This window comes from Mus caroli, chromosome 6 (assembly GCF_900094665.2).
Source record: "Mus caroli chromosome 6, CAROLI_EIJ_v1.1, whole genome shotgun sequence".
Lineage (NCBI taxonomy): Eukaryota > Metazoa > Chordata > Mammalia > Rodentia > Muridae > Mus > Mus caroli.
The window spans coordinates 133,661,858-133,668,651 of NC_034575.1; the positions used below are offsets into that span (position 1 = coordinate 133,661,858).

A 6,794-nucleotide genomic window follows, 5' to 3' on the forward strand; every position below is an offset into this window, starting at 1 on the left:
GAAGGAAGGAAGGAAGGAAGAAAGAAAGAAAGAAAGAAAGAAAGAAAGAAAGAAAGAAAGAAAGAAAGAAAGAAAGAAAGAAAGAAAAGAAGGGGGAGAGAGAGAGAGAGAGAGAGAGAGAGACTAAAAATAGAACTTTTGCCATTACTGGGTAAATAGCCAAGAAGTCTCAGTCAGAGACCACAGAGAAATTTGCCCATTAACATTTATTATGCAGAATACACAATAGCTAGAAAATGAAGCCCACCCAGATGCCTATCAAGAGAGGCATGAATAAAGAAAACAGATTTTATTCAGCTGTAAAAAAAAAATGAAATTGGCCCAATGAGATGGCTCGGGGGGTAAAAGTGATCGCTACGTGAGCCAGGCCATCTGAGTTTGGATCCCTGGAACCCACACAGAAAGGTGGGTGCAGTTGTCATCTCAGTGCTCCTGTGGCCAGAAGGATGTTAGAGATAGGAGAATCTCCCAGGGCCACCAGGTCAGCGATCCTAGAGTAAAAATGAAGTAGCAGGAGGATCAGGAGATAATAGCCTGCCTCAAAGCAAGGTAGCATAAGAACTGGTTCATGAAAGCTCTCCTCTGATTTCTATATGCACATAATTGCACACCTACACATAATACATGTGTTGTCTCTCTCACACACATATACAGATACACACACACATGCATGAACACACACAGACGAGAACACACATCACACACACACACACACACACACACACACAGGACAAGAAAACAGAAAAGGGTATTTAAGAGCAAGAAGAGGAATAAAACGTGGGGAAAGATGAGGAAGACAATGGGAAGGAGCAAGGAGCAAAGTGTAATGGCATCGTGACATTAGACATCGTGACATTAAAGCACATCTCACACCTAGACCCTTTTTGGCCTTCCTGCTTCCCATGTGCCACCAAGTGGGTAACGTTCCCAGTCGCACACTCCTGGCACCATGAAGCTCTCTCTGCCTTACCTCAGGCCCATAGTAATGGTGAGAGCTGACCATGGCTCGAAATGCCCCGAACCATGAGACACAGTAAACCTTTCCTCTATTAAGATGCTTTCTGGGGTAGTTTGTCACGGTTATAAAATACCAACAAAAACACTTTCTGCTAGGAGCCTCTGGGCTGAGCAGGGCATGCAGGAAGTAGCTGGGCTGGAAAAAAGCTCACTGCATCCTGACAGTGATGAATTCTAACTGTCCGCTTGGCTGGATCTAGAGTCACCTAGGAGATTGCTGAGGTGCTGACAACGAATGCCATCTCTCCTCACCTTGATATTACCCATGCAATACCAAATAACTAGCGATCCCAGAAAGTCAGCACCTTAAATCATTATTGATGATCTCCTACTGGCCCTGGGAGTTAGGAATCTAGCTAGGAGTGGTTAGCTAGTGCCAGGCTGCAATCACTTCACAGCTGGACTTGGGCTATAGAATCTGCTTCCAGGCTGGTTCTGCCTGTTGGGTCTGCTTCAGTCCCTCAGCAGCTGGTAACTGCAGGTTTCTGTTCCTCATCATGATGGTGACCAGCCTGCCCCAGTGTCCTCATGCCGTGGCATCTGGCTTGCCACAGACCTCATAATTGAGTGTGTGTGTGTCTGTCTGTCTGTGTGTGTGTGTCTGTCTGTCTGTGTGTATGTATATTTACAGTATATACATATGTATCATAAAGCTATATATACATATACATATACATACATATACACAAACACACACTTATATGTATGTGTGTCTGTCTGTCTGCCTGTCCGTCTGTCTGTGTGTATGTATATTTACAGTATATATATGTATCATAAACATATACATATATATACACAAACACACACTTGTGTGTGTGTGTGTGTGTGTGTTTGTATGTATATGAGAGCCATCCAGGTAAAAGCCATAGTCCTTTACAATCTACCTGAGCAGTAACAACACTTCTGCCATTTGTTTTTCATTGCAGAGATCAACTCTGGTATAAAAAGGGAGCAATTCCATAAATGTGTGGATACCAGCACAGAGGACTCTCTAGAAGCCTTGGAGGATGCCACGCCTAAATGGAATATTTTCTACATGTTGTCAGCCGTGAGTAGAAGGTTGAGCCCAAGGCTGGAGACCTAGCCAGGTTCCCTGCTTGTTCATACTGGAAGGATCCAGATTTCTGCATTTCACCCCCGAGAGCCACAGCAGGTAACTGCACAGGGCTAGGCAGACAGTGTTCATTTCTATTTGGTCAGACTACCTGGAGACAGGCATTTCTTATTCTCCTATGAAGTATGCAGTCTGGAGCAAGTTACTCAGCTGTTCTGTTTCTTAGAAATTTTTTTCAAGCAAAGCAGAACTACAGTGTACTTCCTCGGGATTACTGTGTAATTTTAGTAAGATTAATGCATCTAAGATGAGTAGCCCGGTATGAGTGCTCCGTAAATTATAGCTATCATGATCATTGTTGACGTATGTTATGTTTTAGGACTCGGAACGGACAGAAGGGGAATTGTGGGCAGTAGTAACCATAAACAATCAAATTCCTCCTTGTCCTAGGTGGGTTGTTTCTTCTTGCTGTGATAAATGCTCAAGAAAACAGCCTAAAGCAGGGGACGTCGCTGACTGTTTCGGAGGGCTGAGTTTGTAACAGCGCGTGTGCTGAAGTAAAGCTGTCCCCTTCCGGGCTGCCGTGGTTTGAGTGTGAAATGTCCTGCCCACACTTGGCCCACAGCTGGTGGTGCTGAATTGGAAGGCTGTGGAATCTTTGAGGAGATGGAGCCTCATTAGAGGAGGTGGGTGACTAGCCCTAGTCGGGCTTGATGTTCTATATCCTGGTTCCACATCTATCCTGTCTGCTCACTGTTCCTGATTGTGGACAACTTGTGAACAGATGTCTCACACGCTTATTCTTCTGACTTGGTGGCCTGCACACCTTCTCAGACTGTAACCCAAAAGCAGGCCCTTCATTCCTTAAGTCACTTTTTTTTCAGGCATATTGCCACAGCCGAGAGAGCAGTTACTGACATAGTGACCAATCAAGAAGCAGAGAGAGGAGTCATGGTGGTGCTTACCTGGGTCTTTCTTTCTCCCATATCTATCCCATCTGGGGCCCCAGCTTATGCTGGGAATGATACTGTCAGCATGCAGCATGGTCCCTCCCTCTTCATTAATTCTCCTAGAATCCCACCATGGGTACACCCAGAAGTGTGGCTGGCCCATCTCTTAATTGACCCTAAATTGAGCCAAGTGAACACATTGGACAAATTTGTTTCTCCAATGTCTCCAAGTTCTGGAAGGCTGTGTATCTTTTAGTTAACGGTCATCCAACCATGCATTCTCTTCTCCTTCTCCCACGAATATAACATTAATATATACTTTGGGGTCTTTTCTAATTAATTTATTTTTGTCCAGTTGATATTAAGGAGTCATTTGGGAAGAGGCAATCAAAATTGAGATAATTGCCCCACAAGATTTGCCTATAGACAAGTGTGTAAGGTATACTTATTAATGACGTGGGTGGGCCTGTCCTTGGAGGCCAGTGATACCCCTAGACTGGTGGTCTTGAGTTATATAGAAAGTGCATGTAGGAGAAGCCGGTAAGCAGCATTCTGCTATGGCCTCTGATTTGGTTCTTGCTTCTGCCCTGACTCCCTCAGTCGTAGCATGGGACCTGAGAGCTTAAGCTGATGTAAATCCTTTCCTCCTCACATTGCTTTTGGTTATGATATTTCTTCACAGCAGTAGAAACCCTATGTAAGGCATGGTCAAAGCAAGATAGCCTGCAGACAAACATGTCTCTGCTATAATGAGGCTCAGGTGTCTTACTGCACAGAAAAGTCAATAGCATTAATATCAGAGGAAAGACTAAATAAACTTTAAAGCTAATGAAGTTAATAAAAATTTGAATTAACAAAGTAAAACTTTCTAATTGGAGTCATTATTTTTTAATATCCCTTTGTTGTCTTTGGAATAGTTGCATCTGCCAAATTCCAACTAGGTCAGGCCAAATGTTTTAGTTGTCCTCTCTGAGTTGGCCTCAGGGTCATACCTCAGCATCAGACACCCCTAGGAGTGTGCTGGCTGCTGCTGGTTCAGGCTCCCTGACCTGTGTTCTAAACCAGATGTACCAAACGCTGGCCTGGAGATGTTGTCTTTCCTATTGGCACACTTAGAACTTGAAAGTGGAATGACCATAGACAAAGAAGAGGACCTGGACCCCAGGTTTGACATGAAGAAAGGAAAGTGCTGCAAGTGTAGCTCAACTCAGAGCACTTGCTTGGTGTCCCGAAAGCACCAGAATCAAAAGCAAATTTAAACTAAAGGTAACTCTACAGGGTCTCAAATAGCAGTGGTTACGAATAATCCATCTTCCTTTCTCTCTGTTGGTTAACTATCCTATCTTGGCAAGAGCGAGGGAAAGGCTTTGTTGTGGTTAGGAAGGAGCCCCTTCTGTCACATTTTAGTTGAGGCTCTATCAACATCTCAAGACCAGCAGGCACTCAGTCACTTCTTGGTAAACTGTGAGAACAGGGAACCGGAGGACCATGATACCCAATGTGTTCAGATCAAGGCGGCGCCTGCTGGCAACAGCTCCAACATCTTGTCATCCTCCCAACACCTCACAACTCCTTGGAGAAAACAGCAGCCACCTTTCAGAACCAGGAGGCACAGGGGAGGTGACTCAAGCAGTTAATGGCCAAAAGACTCAACATGTAGCCCAAGGGATTCTGAAAATAAACAGAATTCTTTCCTAACCGGTTGTCTGTCTTACTCCTCCTTCTCCCAGCTACGTCCCTGCTGCCAGACATGGAGAAGTTCGTAATGATGGTGGAAAACTGCCAAGCTCAGCACACTTCTTCAAACAAATAATGAAATTCCAGTAAAGACTACTTGAGTTTGCTGGAACAATAATGAAGACAATAATATTTTGTATACCTAAAGTGCCCCTTCTCCCCATTTATTATTTAATATGTGAACTTTGCACATTTGCATATGCCTATAGGAGAATAGGCACAGTGTATATTAGGGACATAAAATAACTCCATGAATCATTGGTGGCTGTTTAATTCTCAAACAACTATTCTTCTCCTATTTAAAAACTTTAATTTCAGATATCACAGTTGCTTCCAATCAATCTTAGCAATTTCTCCCATTAGCCTTTCACCAGGAAAAAAAATCATCTATTAATACCTTGCATGCAACTAAGGAGCCATGAGCCTCTTTCTCTGAGGGTACAATTTCCCACCCTGAAAGCTAAAACATGAAAGAACTGGAGCCTTAAAGCAGGAATAAAAAAAACCACTTTGTCATTAAGGATTGGACCTGATTTCTCTACTCAATTTCTCTGAGGTCAGAAGCTCATGAACGAGGGCACACTAGCCAGAGTTTATTTGAAATAGTAGAAATATAAAATTCTGTGGCACTAAGATTCCTGCAGCCAGAGTGACTCAGGAACATAGCAAAGGCGATAACATTTGATTTGGGCTCTGGTCTGGAGCTGTGCCATCTTAATCTCTTTCAGCCTCTTTGATACCAAGTGTCCCCCACCTAAGATATCACAGCATCAGTCGACCATTTCCCCAAGCTCCTGGAGAAGAAAGATTGCTCCTGTGCAAAGTAGAACCCCTGCTTTATCAAGGATGCATAAGAAAATGAAACCAGGTTCCTACAGTGACTGAGAGATGTCACTTGACTGGTTACATCTCTGTCACAATGGGCTCTTTGGAAAGCTTTGATTTTTTTTTCCCCTATGGAAGTCAAGAGGGCTGTGAGTGTGGGGGCAGCAAGAGTGAAGAGAGAAGGGCTTCCAGGGAGGAGATGCACTTCAGCAAGTGTTCACTGAGGCAGGTACTCGAGTGGAAATCCAGAGACGACCTGCTGCGTGAAGTCATGAAGCAGACAATTTCAATACTATGTGCTCACAAGTGATGCTGAGCTGTGGGAGTGGACGGACCTGGGGAAAGCACCGTGAGGCTCCTATCACCATGGAGACTTCAAAGGGGAGTTCCTGGTGATGCATGATTGAACTCTTGGTTAGTGTGTTCAAAGCTTTGGGTTTGTTTCTTAGCATTGTAAAAAAAAATAAATAAATAAAAGAAAGAGTGGTTTTTTTTTTAATTACTAAAATTCTAAAAGATATATGGAGAGAGAAAACATGACCAAAACTGTGAAGTAGTGCAGGGATAAAAATAGGTATATAAGTATCTCCAAGGTAGGACTTAAGAGACCTTTTGTCATATACCAAGAGATTTCTGGTTCATACGACAGATCTATTTTACACCATTGTCCACAGAAGCTGTGCCAGTTTATAACCCTCAAAGCAGTGTATAATGGCTCCTATTTCTCTACATGCTTACCAGCACCTGTCACTTCTTTTCTTGATGGCATCCTGTCTGACTGGGGAGAGATGAACTCTCCAGTACAATTTGTTTCCCTGATGGCTGAGGATGCTGGAGACAGGGGTAGACTGAGGAAGTGTATAGTAGAACTCACTTTACATGAAAGCAGAAGGGGTCACTCAGGGAGAGGAAGGGGTCCAGCAGGGGTTGGGTTGAGGGACAGGACAGGGGTGGGGTTTGGAAAGAGGATCAACAAGAGCTATGTATGAAAATGTCATCATGAAATGCCACACTGTATTTTTAACCAATGGAAAAAATAAAAGAAAATGACAACATTCAAGAGAAGAAATTACAGGTGTGTGGTGGGTGTGCTGGCTCCTCATTGTCATAAGAAATGTTGAGAAAGGAGAGTAGAGGGGTAGAGAGTGAGCTCTTGCCTCTTCATGTTGAAGTGGGCATTGCCTAGTATGCTAAAGTATCTAAGTCTGGTT

General features: G+C 43.6%; 1 long non-coding RNA gene across 1 annotated transcript in view; it reads left to right on the forward strand.

Annotated features, from left to right (window-relative positions):
- Positions 1-4,902, forward strand: part of LOC110295569 — a 23,325-nt gene extending 18,423 nt beyond the window's left edge. Inside the window, exons 3-5 of the long non-coding RNA XR_002378101.1 lie at positions 1,944-2,170; positions 2,522-2,757; positions 4,752-4,902. This is a non-coding gene — a long non-coding RNA (uncharacterized LOC110295569). The remainder of the gene's footprint in view (positions 1-1,943; positions 2,171-2,521; positions 2,758-4,751) is intronic.
- The last annotated feature ends 1,892 nt before the right edge of the window (positions 4,903-6,794 follow it).